At 42.9% G+C, this 14545-nt stretch overlaps 1 pseudogene; it reads left to right on the forward strand.

Moving 5' to 3' along the window:
• The first annotated feature begins 6447 nt into the window (after positions 1 to 6447).
• On the forward strand, positions 6448 to 8998 carry LOC117524257 (annotated as a pseudogene).
• The last annotated feature ends 5547 nt before the right edge of the window (positions 8999 to 14545 follow it).

Genomic DNA, 14545 nt, shown 5'->3' on the forward strand with positions numbered 1-14545 from the left:
ATAAAGCACTTAAAAAAACAGCTGCAGCTGAAACAAAGTGCTGTACACAAGGGGACATATTTGTAACAAACCACAAAGTACAAAAAAAAAAACAAAAAAAAAACCTAAAACAAGTAAAATCAGTTAAAACAACCAAAACAGATCAAGATCTCATTCCGGGTTAAAAGCCAGTGCATAAAAGTGGGTTTTAAGATTAGTTTTAAAAACAAAAAGTGAAGAGGCCTGCCTGATGTGGAGCAGTAACTCCATCCACATCTTTGGAGCCACAACAGAAAACGCTCGGTCCCCTCTGAGCATACGCTTGCACCTCGGCACCTCCAGGAGGAGCTGATCAGCTGACCGGAGGTGGCAAGCAGGGGCGTAACAATGAAGCAGCTCAGAGAGGTAAGGCGGGGCAAGGCCATTTAAAGATTTAAAAACAAATAAGAGAATCTTTAAAATGAATTCTAAAATGCACAGGCAGCCAGTGGATGGAGGCCAGGATAGGTGTAATGTGCTCCCTCTTACGTGCACCAGTTAGCAGACGGGCAGCAGCATTCTGAACTAGCTGGAGACATGCAAGGGAGGGCTGGCTAATTCCATAATAAAGAGCATTACAGTAATCCAGCCGGGAGGTAATAAAAGCATGGATTGCTGTTTCAAAGTGCTGATTGTGCAAGAAAAGGCTTAACCTTAGCAAGCTGCCTTAAGTGAAAGAAACTTGATCTGACTACTGCACTGATTTGGTGGTCCGTTTAAAATCGTTGTCCATCTTAAAACCCAAGTTTGTGACAGTAGATTTCGAAAAAGGCTGACAAAGGCCCCAGATCGACAGGTGAGGAAGAACAGGAGCTGCTAGGGCCAAAAACAATCACCTGCATTTTCTTTTCATTAAAATTAAGAAAATTCAATGCCATCCAGGCTTTAACATCCTCAAGACAGGACAAAAGGGCTGAAGAGAAGAGGCATCATTTTTCTTTAGGGGACATATAGCTGGCTGTCATGAGCATAGCAGTGGAAGCTGATGCCATGCTTTCTGAGAATGGACCCCAGGGGAAGCAAATACAGGGAGAAGAGTAGGGGTCCAAGAATTGAACCCTGTGGGACCCCAATAAAAGTGGAGCGGAGGAGGACTCACAAACTCCGAGGCTAACGCACATAGTCCTACCAGTTAAGTAGGACCTGAACCAGTAAGTTCAAGTAACAACTAATCAAGCATTCAATCAATCATCACTCATCCATCCACCCAGTATGTGTACCTGATACTGGAAAGCTTCTGTAGCAGCACTGAGAGCTTCTCCATCGATGGTAGGTCTAGACGTGGATTTTTAAGCAGCTGGGAGAATGTTCTGAAAAATTCCTCAAAGCTACATGCCTCCAAGGAAAGGAGTTAGGTGGCCTAAAAGCATTCCGAAGGAAGAAAGAAGAAAGAAGTAGGACATTTTCAAATGATTTTATTTTTATTATTAATTGTTAAAATGTCTCAAATGAAAATGGTCATTCATCCAGGCAGACTTGCATGGCAAAATGTATTTAAAATGGTTATTAATCATTTTGTCAAACTTGTCATGATTTGTATAACAATATGAAATAAAATGAGCACCAGTGAGTTGAGTCAAACATTATTCACTGTCGCTACTATTAACTGCTTGCACTCTGGAACATCCTGAAAATTTGCAGCATAGAACATCATAGCTGGCTGGACCTAAAGGTACTAAGTTGCAGTTTGGCACAGGGCAGATTTCCCGACTTTTTTCTAGTGAATACCGGTGTTCATCAGCAATGTGTTCTTGCCCTCCACAATGTTAAACGCTTGCATGGACTATGTGTTGGGAGGGTTTGTGGAAACCACTGATTTAGGTGCCTTTGTTGGTGAGGAAAAGATTTACTGACCTTGACTTTGTGAACGTTAATGTGAGCTTTGCAGAATCTAATGGCCCCGCCCACACAGCAAGAATGTGCTGGAAGCATGCCCGATATGGCAAATATTGCCATAGTCCGACATGGTTGGTAGGCAAAAGGGTGGGGCCAGCAGTATCGGAGCACAGACAGACTGCCCGTCCAAACCCGTCAGATTGTATTCCAGACCATATGTAGATGGCACGGACTGTTGTCAGATGGCCATAAAGGCGCTGCAGAGACTGCCCCATCTCCAAATGTCCTGGATGGCAGCCTGGAGCACTGTTTTGACTCCGTGCACATAGCGTGGGGTATAGTAATCATCAGTCAGTCAGCCGTGTGTGTGTGTATTTGTGTCTGTTTGCCCACTTCAGGAGCACAACGCAACTCTGGACACCAAGATGGTTGGATTGTCACATGGAATTATTTTTTTTTCTTTTGGGTGAGAGGATTTTAATTGCAGGCTGCTGTCCTGGCTTCATGTCCACATTTGCGCTGTGAAACACTCCTGGACCGCTGTTGGAGGTGAGATGCATGTTTATTAAGGGTGAAACGGCCTGGCACAAGTTCCATGTTATATCTTCTCCAGAGTCAGAAGGTGAACATTTATTACAGCGTGACATTATTATTCATGGGTGGCACAGGTCATACCGGCAGGCTTTGCGGTGCCAGATCTATCTTGAGGTTCCCTCGTATGCACTCAAATCATTGTGGATCCCGTTTTTCTGCCATCAGAATATGTGAACTGCAGTTAGATGGTCCTCAGATAACAAATGGACCGCCATTGGATAGGTGTCCCATCTCAATGGCACCCGGAGAGTTTTGAATATGTGCAAAACACTTGGGACCGCCAGCCAATTTTGACCAACTGTGTCAACTTCCACAGATGGCTGTCAGAACCGTTTGGAACTGCAATCCCACACCTTTTGGATGTGCGCCAATTCATAAATCCGACGCCACTCTGCGCGATTCCGGCTATGTGTGACGGGGTATAAGGATACCTTGATTGGAGCATTTGAGAAGCTTACTGATGAGTCAGAGTGTACGGGTTCATGATTGTCCTGAATTAAGACTATATTCCAGGGTTACAATGACTTCCTGATCTCGGCTCTCTAAAGTGTATATGGTGCGTTTGAGATCAAAAACCACCTTGAAAGAACTCATGAAATCATGAGGTCTCTGGACAGGTGTTTGATGATAATGAAACCTTTGCAGAAAAATGAAAGTGCAAGTCTTTAGGATCCTGATGCTTCCTGTCTTACTTTATGCTTATGAAACTTGAATACTAACCAGTGACCTTGTTGTGAAAGTGTAGGTACACGGACCCACAACAGGGGGCGCAAATGAACAGACAATGGAGGAAGTCAAATCACAAAGCTTTACTGTTGTGAACACGCACAACAAACACAACAGATTACAATTCTAGCAGTAAGCCGAATTCCAATGGTGTCGTGTGGGCAGGCTCGACGATAGGAGACGTCTGTCCGAGTGAACCGGAACCATCCGATTTCCTCTGCCACCGAACCCCGGGAATACTGGAGCCGCCAAGTCCCAAACTCCCAGGTGGCCACTGCCTCCGCTCGTCGGATCTGGTACTGCTGGCAAGGAACAGAAACAGTCAGGTGTGGGTGCGGACGCACCCAGCAACACAGGGTGGAAACACCACCTCCACCTCTACTCAAAAACAGCACTGTAGGATTGGAATGTGAGTACTTATCCAACCACGTCCAATACGGTCTTCAGCTGACCTAAGCATAAGCAACAAAGTATTACTTCTCTGAATACACAACTAGCTGAGTTCGTTACCTCCTTAGTAGAGCGATATCTCGGCAATGAGGTGGAGATGCCGTCCTGCTGATATACCTCCCTGGTGATTGATATCAGCTGTCTCAGGTGATGGGTGACAGCTGTCACCCTGGCTACTCCTGTGAGGCGGCAGCGCCCTCCGATGTCTGGAGCCCGCACTCCAGGCAGGGCGCCCTCTGGTGGTGTGGGCCAGCAGTACCTCCTCTTCAGCGGCCCACACAACAGGACCCCCCCCTTAACGGGCGCCTCCTGGCGCTCGACCAGGCTTGTCCGGGTGGCGGCGGTAGAAGTCGGCCAGGAGGGCCGGGTCCAGGATGAAGCTCTTCTTCACCCAGGCGCTAACCACTTTGGGTCCTGGTCCAGGATTGAAACCATCTATGCAGACAGCCAGTCCATCCCCACATCTCTACACTGTACATATCTTCAACTGCGTGTCAAGTTTGTGTGTGTGAGTGTTGCCACAGCTTTTTTTGTTCTTCTGAGATAGCATCTGCCCATAATTAAGTCACCACAGAACAAGTCACAGCAGTAGTAGGAGTTCTGCTTCTGGCCGTTTTATTGGTGTATCTGTGTATATAATATGTGTTGGTGGGAGGAGGAGCAGGTTCACTTCCATTTTCTTTATTTTTTTAATAATGCGGGCATCCATTATGTGGCTTTGGAAGTGACAGGGAGGAGGTAAGCACAGAGGAACCCAGTAAACAATGTACAGACAGAGGGCAGCTGTTGTCAGGGAGGACATGTTTATTTCTGGCCTCACCTAAAACCTCAATCAGGTGAAAGCACGTCCCAGCAGACAACAAAAGACCAACAGTTTTCTCGTCTTAGCTTTTGCTGCATACATGACATCCTCTGTATGCAGATAATGCTGATGTACGAGGGTAGGCTGAAAAGTTCTAAGGCTCCCCATGAAGGAGTAATGCATAACTGCATTACAGTGAGCCTTAGAACTTTTCAGCCTACCCTCGTATACTGCAGGTACTAATGAGGTCTGTTCATGGGGAAAATGTGAAGATGTGTGATTGTATAAGCTAATTTTAGGGGTGGGGGGACTGATACTCACCATGTCACGATATTTATTTTTATTATGTGAGAATCACTTTTTAAAGCTCAGAACTGAAATCATTCAAATTGAATTGCTTTTAGAAAAGGTGGAAATAATGTAGTACTGCTTTCATTCAGCAGAGGGCGAAATATAGATCTGAGCATTATGTATTATGTATGTATTATGTCATGTGACGCCCATTTCAATCACCCAGGAGGAAAAGATAGACTGAAAATTTTCCCTAAAGATCAAATTGACACTGATGGACTGGCAGCCAAAGAGTGCAAAAAAAAAAAAAAAAAGATCAAATTTGCTGATTGCTGGAAAAAGCACTGGCCGTTTGAGATGGATGTCTGGATGTGCTGCAGGCCTGACCACACTTCAACCACTCTCTAATTTTCATGTTGAGTATAGGAAAGAAAAAATTAAGCCAAGACAGCAAGAAGATTTCATCTGCCCAAAGTGCCATTGGAGACATCTTAATATACCACTTAAGTACACACTGCCCAACTGGAATACGAAATGTTTACAGCAGTTTTTATGGAGCCAATATTTGGTGTATTATACTAAACAATCAACACAGTACTACTGGGGGAAAGACTTAAAAATATAATGTGCACTGTCTTTGTAAATATGATTTATGATACAGTCCAACAAAGTGTCCATTCATCTTTTCCACATGTTCTAGTGTTACAAAAAGCAATCCAAAATCAAAATATATTGTCATATAAAATTGCAATACTGGTCAAATTGTATTTCTTAAGAATCACGATACGCATCAGATCACCACCCATTTAATGTAATGTGTATCGTATCACTATATTGTCCCGGGCCTAACATTTTACACATATAATTGTGGACCATTTTGGTGACATTTTTACAGTGCCTGTGGAATACAAGTGTAGACTGATGTGCCATGGCAACATATTGCATGGCTCTAAAACACATCTACACACTGAGAAAAAGTCCTGAGCATCAACAGCAGTAAACAGTGTGGTGTAGCAGCATGCCAGATGATGTGCTAACTCACAGCTTCGGTTGCCAGAGTGGGTGTTGGATATCTGAGAAACAAAGCTGTTGTGTCCATGTGTGTGTTAGAGGGAGTGTGTGGGACTGTGGAACAATGGCATTTTGTGAGAGCCTGTGGAGCCTCCGTCAACAAGGTGCATTTGTGAGAAAACAGCGTGGGGAGACGGAGGGGATGACTGGTGATAAGTGATATTATGTGGTGGTGTTCTTTAAAATGTAGGGCTATCTGAGCAAATCACAGGATGAGGAGAAAAAGACTGCAGCTCCTGCAGGACAAGAGCATTCTTTTTAAGATGTGCTATATATTATGAGACATGCATGAAGACACAATAATCACAGTATACACAATTGATACAAAGACACAACTACTCCTAAGTGTGTCTTTACTGCACTCTTATATGAATTTTAAAAAGTGGGTTTTCGAGCATTAATGCTTCCCAGTGGTTCTCTAACCACTCATGTATCATCTAGCACCTTACATTTTTGTTTCGCTGCACCAACCACACATCATTAGCTAAGGATCATGTCGGCCTCGCTGAACACATACTGAGTAATTCATATTCAAATCTACAAAATACAAGCATCCAGGAGGCCCACACCTGGAAAGAATAGTGTTAAAGTGAGAAATTGCTAATTAAGTTGGCATCAGCCACTGCTATTAGTCTTTCTTGACAAAAGACACAAGTGAGTTATGCATTTTCTATGAAAATACTAAATATTGTCAACTGTGTGTATATGTGCAGTGAAAACGATGCATCATCGGAGAACGAGCAGCTGTTGAGCCGAAGCATTGACAGCGACGAGGAGGCGTCTTCAGAGAAGCAGGGATCAGCTGGAAATAACCACAAGCCCAACCCATGCCTTGTCAACCTGGACAACAAACCTGACCTATGCCTGCTGTCTCTGGGCCTCCTAGACCACGATCGCACCTGCAACGCGACTCCCGTCACCTCAGCTAGTAACCTGCCAAGTCCCAATCACATCACGAGCACTAACCACATCAACAGCATGAATGGAATCAATAACAATAAAACCCCAGGGGTAGGAAGATTTTACAGAAAAATATAATAAGCAGGTTTGTTATAATATTGTATTAAGTATTTCTGCTGTTCTCAATCACATAGTTGCTGCAGAGTCGAAGGAAAAAGATCCTAGATCTGTACACCAGAACCTGCAATGTGACAGAAGGTATGATCTCCCTCACAGACATTACCGCAAACAGGTTGGTATTTCACGTCTTTAATAAATAAGCAAAAATGTGCTTATTTTGAAATTGTGGGTAATAACTATACAGTATATATATATATATATATGAGGTCTATTAGAAAAGAAACCGACAGTTTTTTTTTTAAAAAACTATATGGATTTGAATCACGTGTGATTACATCAGCCAAGCTTGAACCCTCGTGCGCATGCGTGAGTTTTTTCACACCTGTCGGTGATGTCATTCGCCTGTGAGCACGCCTTGTGGAAGGAGTGGTCCAGCCCCCATCAGATTTTCACTGTCTGAGAAGTTGCTGAGAGACTGGCGCTGTGCTTGATCAAAATTTTTTCAGAAACTGTGAGACACATCCAAGTGGACGCCATTTGAGAAATTCAGCTGGTTTTCTGTGATTTTGGATTGTTTCTTTCGCTGTAAGGACTTCCCACGGAGCGGACGTCGCGCAGCGCTCCAAGGCGACATCGTCATCCTGTTTCAAGCTGAAAACCTCCAAATTTAAGCCTCTGTAGACCCAGGACGTCGTGAGAGAACAGAGAACTTTCAGAAGAGGTCGGAATCAGCAGTTTATCCAGACATTCCACTGTTAAAGGAGATTTTTTTAATGAAAGACGTGGACGGGTCCGCGCGTCGGGATGCAGCTGGCGCGGTGCGGCGGCACAGGAAAAACACCTCCGTGTTGATAACCATTTGTAAAAACCAGGCGGCTTTTGGTGGCTTTCAGTTGAGTGAGTATCTGAGAAATTGTTTAACAGCAGGGCATGTTCCAACTTGTCCTTAAGGCTTCCAACGGAGGTGTTTTTCCTGTGGCGGGCGCGCCCCGCCTGCTGCGAGCCGACGCGCCTATCCGTCCGCACGTCTTTCATTAAAAAAAATCTTTAGCAGTGGAATGTCCGGATAAACTGCTGATTCCGACCTTTTCTGAAAGTTCTCTGTTCTCTCACGATGTCCTGGGTCTACAGAGGCTTAAATTTGGAGGTTTTCAGCTTGAAACAGGATGACGACGTCGCCTCGGAGCGCTGCGCGACGTCCCGCTCCGTGGGAAGTCCTTACAGTGATAGAAACAATCCAAAATCTCTCAGCTGTTAAAATTTTCACAGAAAATCAGCTGAATTTCTCGAATGGCGTCCACTAGGATGTGCCTCACAGTTTCTGAAAAAAGTTTGATCAAGCACAGCGCCAGTCTCTCAGCAACTTCTCAGACAAAGGAATTCGACGAGTGGGCTGGATCACTCCTTCCACAAGGCATGCTCACAGGCGAATGACGTCACCGACAGGCGTGAAAAAACTCTTGCATGCCCACGAGGGTTCAAGCTTGGCTGATGTAATCACACGTGATTCAATCCATATGGTTTTTTAAAAAAAATAAGGTCGGATACTTTTCTAACAGACCTCGTATATATCAGTTATATGTAATCTCCCACAAGATGCTAATAGTGCCGGTGAATGCTAACCTGTTGCCTAACAATAACCATGGCTTGTTGCAGCTCAATAAAGATGAACACATCAAGACAAAGTTACAGAAAGGCCTGACTCCTTGCTGTTGTACTCTGTTGGTTATCTTGTTCATAAGAAAAATTACTTCTGCCTCATGAATTTGTAAAATCGCCCAGTCAACTCTAAAATCTAAACAGCCCATGTCTCCCTCACAGAGTATCTAAGGTGTCTGTTATGTCATTTCTAAGCCATCCTTCCTTCTCGTCTTCAGGCCTCAGCCCCACTGAGCTCCCCTTTGACTGTCTGGAGAAAGCCAGCCGCATGCTCAGCTCCTCCTACAGCAGCGAGGCAGCTGTGGTGAAAACATGGAGGCACCTGGCTGAAAGCTTCGGCTTGAAACGCGACGAGATCGGCGGCATGAGCGACGGGCTGCAGCTCTTTGAGCGGGTCAGCACGGCGGGCTACAGCATCCCGACCTCCTCACCCGCCTGGTGCAGATCGAGAGGCTGGACGCAGTGGAATCCCTCTGCTCAGATGTGCTGGGCAGCAGCGAGGTGGCAGCAGCGGCTGCAGGGTATCGGTAACAGCTTTCACAGCCAGTGGTGTGTTCATCCCCGTGTCCATCTCCATCTCAACGCTGCGCCAGTGTCTAAGTGTGGTGCAGACCTGACGTGAATATGAACGGACAGACGAGGCGCTGCCACGGCACATATGTATATAAAGACACAGTAACAGTATCACATGAAGAATGACAGTGGAGTTCCCCTTCCCCTGATAACGTGTGGCCTTTCACTGTGTACACGTTTGTCACCCGGACATAACTTTAATGATTTCATTTCAACAAAGACGACCTAAAATCTTGTACTGATATTCCCTACAGTGCCATTTCTGAGATTCAGTGCTATTAATCTGAAGCCATGTTCTCACTTTTACTGATATGCATCCTGGAAGCTCACGGTTTTAAACCTTAGCCTGACACCGGATAACCTTATAGGTTCTGGGAGGGTAACTGTCATGAACTAGGATCATTAGTTATTGTGGCATAGTTTTATTTTATCCGTGATGGGATTTAAAGATGTTCAAGGATTCCTTTTGTGCGTTGTAAGCTTTGACACACTTTGGTAACCCCTTGGATTTCTGTGGCGTCTGTACAGGGGTGCCGCCAGGGATTTTGGGCCCCATGAAAAGTAATCTTACTGGGCCACCCCCCATATTATTTTGTCAGTATTATAAATGTATTAGGGCCCTCTCTGACCCCTGTCAATCATGGTTCCCTAGAATCCTTCTCCTTATTCTCCTGTTTTTGGCACCCCTGCGCCTGAAACATTGTTTTTGTATATCTCACACGGGACAAGTCCAACACATTACGTCATAAACCGTGCCCTAAATCACATTCATGCAGCTATAGACAGTGACCTGCCAGCATGCATATTGGTGATATTAATATATCTGACATAGCAACAGTATTTGAGAGAAAGCTTCATGCTGGGCATCACAAAAGATGCTAATTTGATGCTTTTGATTATACTGCACAGAAGACAGCAGTGCTTAGGAGGCAAATTGTTGGAGACGTACTAATTAACCTCCTGAGTTTCTCCACAGCAACAGTGCCAATTACGTGCTGTGACTCAAAGCACAGCGGGATAACGGGTGTTACACTGGGATGAATGAGGACGTCTTCCTATTTGTGCTGTTATAGAACTTTCTGATCTATACTCAATCCTGATTTATCCCAGTGTGTCTGTAAATTGGCATTCTTCTTAGACCAAAGCCTCACTTAACTTTCATAACTGTGCCTTTAGGCTTTTTGCAGACAAAACAGCCGTTTTAAAAAGCAATCACTATGCCCAACTGGAAATCCTAAAACATTACTCAACTCAGTTTTCTTCTGATTAATATTCCTTGTGAACTTGCATTTGGTAACTGTGTGTGTCCCAGTGTTATCAGAAGAATTAATGTTACCAAATGCACTCACAAGTAAGGACTGTTAATTCATTTTTTTTAATATGCATGGAATAAAGTATGAAAAGCAAAACAAAATAATTTACTTAAATTAAAACAAGCAAAAAAGGAAAACTCGTAGAATTTTTTTGGCCATTTGGTATATTCTGACACAAGTTCCCCTATAACATGTAAACTCTGCTGCTCTTACTAGGCTGATGCACACGTAAATCAAGTTTCTGCACCACTATTCTCACATGTCAGCCTAGTTTCTTGCTACTTCCCCATAAGTGACCAACTCAGTGACCGTCCTCGTAATTCTTCAGCTACCCCCACCATCCCTGTCATTTTTACCTCAATTCTGTGGTCTAGTGCTGCCGCCAACCCTAATTATTTGTCGTGTGGTTCCCTGGGGCCATAATAAGCTAAGTGTTGTGGTTAACATGGCGGGTGCAAAGTGCCTGTGATTTCCAGCACCCAATTAAGCATTTAGGGCCACGTACCCCCTGACAACCGAGTGGAAAAGTTGTAAAAGCTGGCATTAAAAGCTGCCCCTGGGACCGGGATGGCGTGAATGGTTCAAAAATGCAGCCGGTTGTGTAAAGGCCCCCTGACACTTGCACGACTTTGATCCGCACACTTGCACGCACTCTGCCGTGCATGAGAGTAAACTCATCTCAAACATGTTGCAAACAACTGTAAACGGTGCACAGCTTCGTGCAAGTGCGCACAGAAAATTTTGAAATGTTCAAAATCTCCATCATGCATTAATAATGTGAACTTATGCAAACAATTCAAAAACACTGCGTGTAAGTGCGAGGGATTGCGTCAGCACACTGCATCAGAGTGCAGCTCATCTGAACAATTATAACGAGATGTTAAATGGGTCATAAACATACTTTTACAGCGGCATGAACGAAGGAAAGAACATGCAACTGATTTACCAAGCCATTAAAATGTAAACATGACAAATAATTACCTTTTTAGACGGCTCCAAATGTTTTCTCCACCTCGTTCAGCGTGCACACTGAGAAAAGCTCCAGCTGAAACAGCCCTCTGTGATTCCAGAAGAGATTAGAGGCATTTTCAACAGCCAACTCAAAGAGAAAATGATCACTCCGCTACGAAATAATTATTTTACATACGCAGCATCCAGCGCACAACGCGAGGCATCCAGTGGAACAAAGCACGGCATCCAGCTGGGAATACAGCGGGTGGGATCGTCACAACGATGTGGTGCAAGTGCGCGGATCAAAGTCATGCAAGTGTCAGTGCACCTTACATCTGCTAGTCTTCCTACAGTTGTGGCCAAACGTTTACATACACTCATCATGGGCATGAATGCAATGGTAATTTTGAGCTTTTAATTATGTCTTTTAACTGTTTTTTTTTTTTGTTGTTGTCAGGGTGGAGTGATTGTACAACCCCAATTCCAATGAAGTTGGGACGTTGGGTGAAATGTAAATAAAAACAGAATACAATGATTTGCAAATCCTCTTCAACCTATATTCAATTGAATACACTACAAAGACAAGATATTTAATGTTCAAACTGATAGACGTTTTTGTTTTTGTGCAAATATTTGCTCATTTCGAAATGGATACAATGAGCAAAATGAGCAAATATTGCACAAAAACAAAGTTTATCAGCTTGAACATTAAATATCTTGTCTTTGTGGTGTATTCAATTGAATATAGGTTGAAGAGGATTTGCAAATCATTGTATTATGTTTTTATTTACATTTTACACAATGTCCCAACTTCATTGGAATTGGGGTTGTACAGCATACATCATTAATGACTCTAGAAAACAAGAATTGGGTGCAAAAGTTTAAATTTATTTTGGATCTTCTCTGATCCACACAGGGTCAAAGTATACATACAGGCTCAAATGGCCTGATACATCAGTTTTGTAATAAACTGACAAACATCACTCTTGCCAAGTTCTCCTTTCCTGTGTCGGTTGTATCACTTTACATTTCCGACTCTGGGGCTGGACTCCGGTTTTAATTAATTAATATGCATGTTTGTTAATCACACATCATCTGTATCTTTTAGATTTTTTTTTTTTTTTTTTATAAAAGCTTAGTTTAGGCATACCTGCAATCTTAGACATGGGCTGTCATCATATTCATTATATCAATAGAATAGTTGTTCATTGGCATGGGGGGGGGGGGGGAGTGGATAATTTAACAAGTGAAGCAATACTGAAAGTGAATGGACCTGGTTGAATTTACTATGCTGATGATATACAGTAGCAAACATACCTCAGTAACGCAGTTAATACATGTAGAACACACACAGTGGAAGGCAAACAACACTAACCAAAATCCAAAGTGTAACGTATATATAACTTATTATTGTATATAAAGTCTACTTTAATAAGATGTATGGCAAAACAATTTGATTGTTTGGTCTTTGAATATCACCATATATGAGTGTTCAAAGGAAGTAACAGAGTGATATATTATATATTATGTATATATACTATATATATACCCAGTAGTGTTCAGAATAATAGTACTTATGTGGACTAAAAGATTAATCCAGGTTTTGGAGTATATTTCTTACTTGTTACATGGGAACAATTGGTACCAGTAGATTCAGTAGATTATCACCAATCCAACAAGACCAGCATTCATGCTATGCACACTCTTAAGGCTATGAAATTGGGCTATTAGTAAAAAACAAAAAGTAGAAAAGGGGGTGTTTCACCAATACTAGTAGCATTCTTCTGTTGACGCTACAACGCACAACCTCTTCTGTTCAAACTGCTTTTTTTTTTAGCAATCCTGTGAATCACTAAACTAGTACTTAGTTGTATAACCACAGTTTTTTCAAGATTTCTTCACATCTGCAAGGGCATTAATTTTGTTGGTTGGAACCAAGATTTTGCTTGTTTACTAGTGTGTTTGGGGTCATTGTCTTGTTGAAACACCCATTTCAAGGGCATGTCCTCTTCAGCATAAGGCAACATGACCGCTTCAAGTATTTTTGACATATCCAAACTGATCCATGATACCTGGTATACGATATATAGGCCCAACACCATAGTAGGAGAAACATGGCCCATATCATGATGCTTGCATCACCATGCTTCACTGTCTTCACTGTGAACTGTGGCTTGAATTCAGAGTTTGGGGGGTCGTCTCACAAACTGTCTGTGGCTCTTGGACCCAAAAAGAACAATTTTACTCTCATCAGTCACAAAATATTCCTCCATTCTCTTAGGCCAGTTGATGTGTTCTTGGGCAAATTGTAACCCTCTTCTGCACGTCTTTTATTTAACAGAGGGACTTTGCGGGGGATTCTTGCAAATAAATTAGCTTCACACAGGCGTCTTCTAACTGGCACAGCACTTACAGGTAACTCCAGACTGTCTTTGATCATCCTGGAGTTGATCAGTGGGTGAGCCGTTGCCATTCTGGTTATTCTTCTATCCATTTTGATGGTTTTTCATTTTCTTCCATGCTGTCTCTGGTTTTTTTTGTCCATTTTAAAGCATTGGAGATCATGTAGATGAACAGCCTATAATGTTTTGCAGCTGCGTATAAGTTTTCCCCTCTCCAATCAACTTTTTAATCAACTACGCTGTTCTTCTGAACAATGTCTTGAACGTCCCATTTTCCTCAGGCTTTCAAAGAGAAAAGCATGTTCAACAGGTGCTGGCTTCATCCTTAAATAGGGGACACCTGATTCACACCTGTTTGTTCCACAAAATTGACAAACTCACTGACTGAATGCCACACTACTATTATTGTGAACACCCCTTTTCTACTTTTTTTTTTACTAATAGCCCAATTTCATAGCTAAGAGGTGTGCATATCATGAACGCTTGGTCTTGTTGGATTTGTGAGAATCTACTGGTACCTTGTTTCCCATGCAACATAAAGAAATATACTCAAAACCTGGATTAATCTTTTTAGTCACAAGCACTACTATTATTCTGAACCACTACTATATATATATATATAGAGAGAGAGAGAGAGAGAGAGAGAGAGAGCGAGAGAGAGAGAGAGGAGAGAGAGAGAGGAGAGAGAGCTTGGAAATGGGAAGTCATAACCAGAAAATCATTTTCTGTGTATTCATGCCAATATGCATAAGTAGGTAATAACATGGTTGATACCATGAATGTTTTGTTCACCTTGTACTCAAACTGACTTGACAGATTTTCAATGTATATGCAGTGTT

Source organism: Thalassophryne amazonica, chromosome 14, assembly GCF_902500255.1.
Source record: "Thalassophryne amazonica chromosome 14, fThaAma1.1, whole genome shotgun sequence".
Taxonomy (NCBI): domain Eukaryota; kingdom Metazoa; phylum Chordata; class Actinopteri; order Batrachoidiformes; family Batrachoididae; genus Thalassophryne; species Thalassophryne amazonica.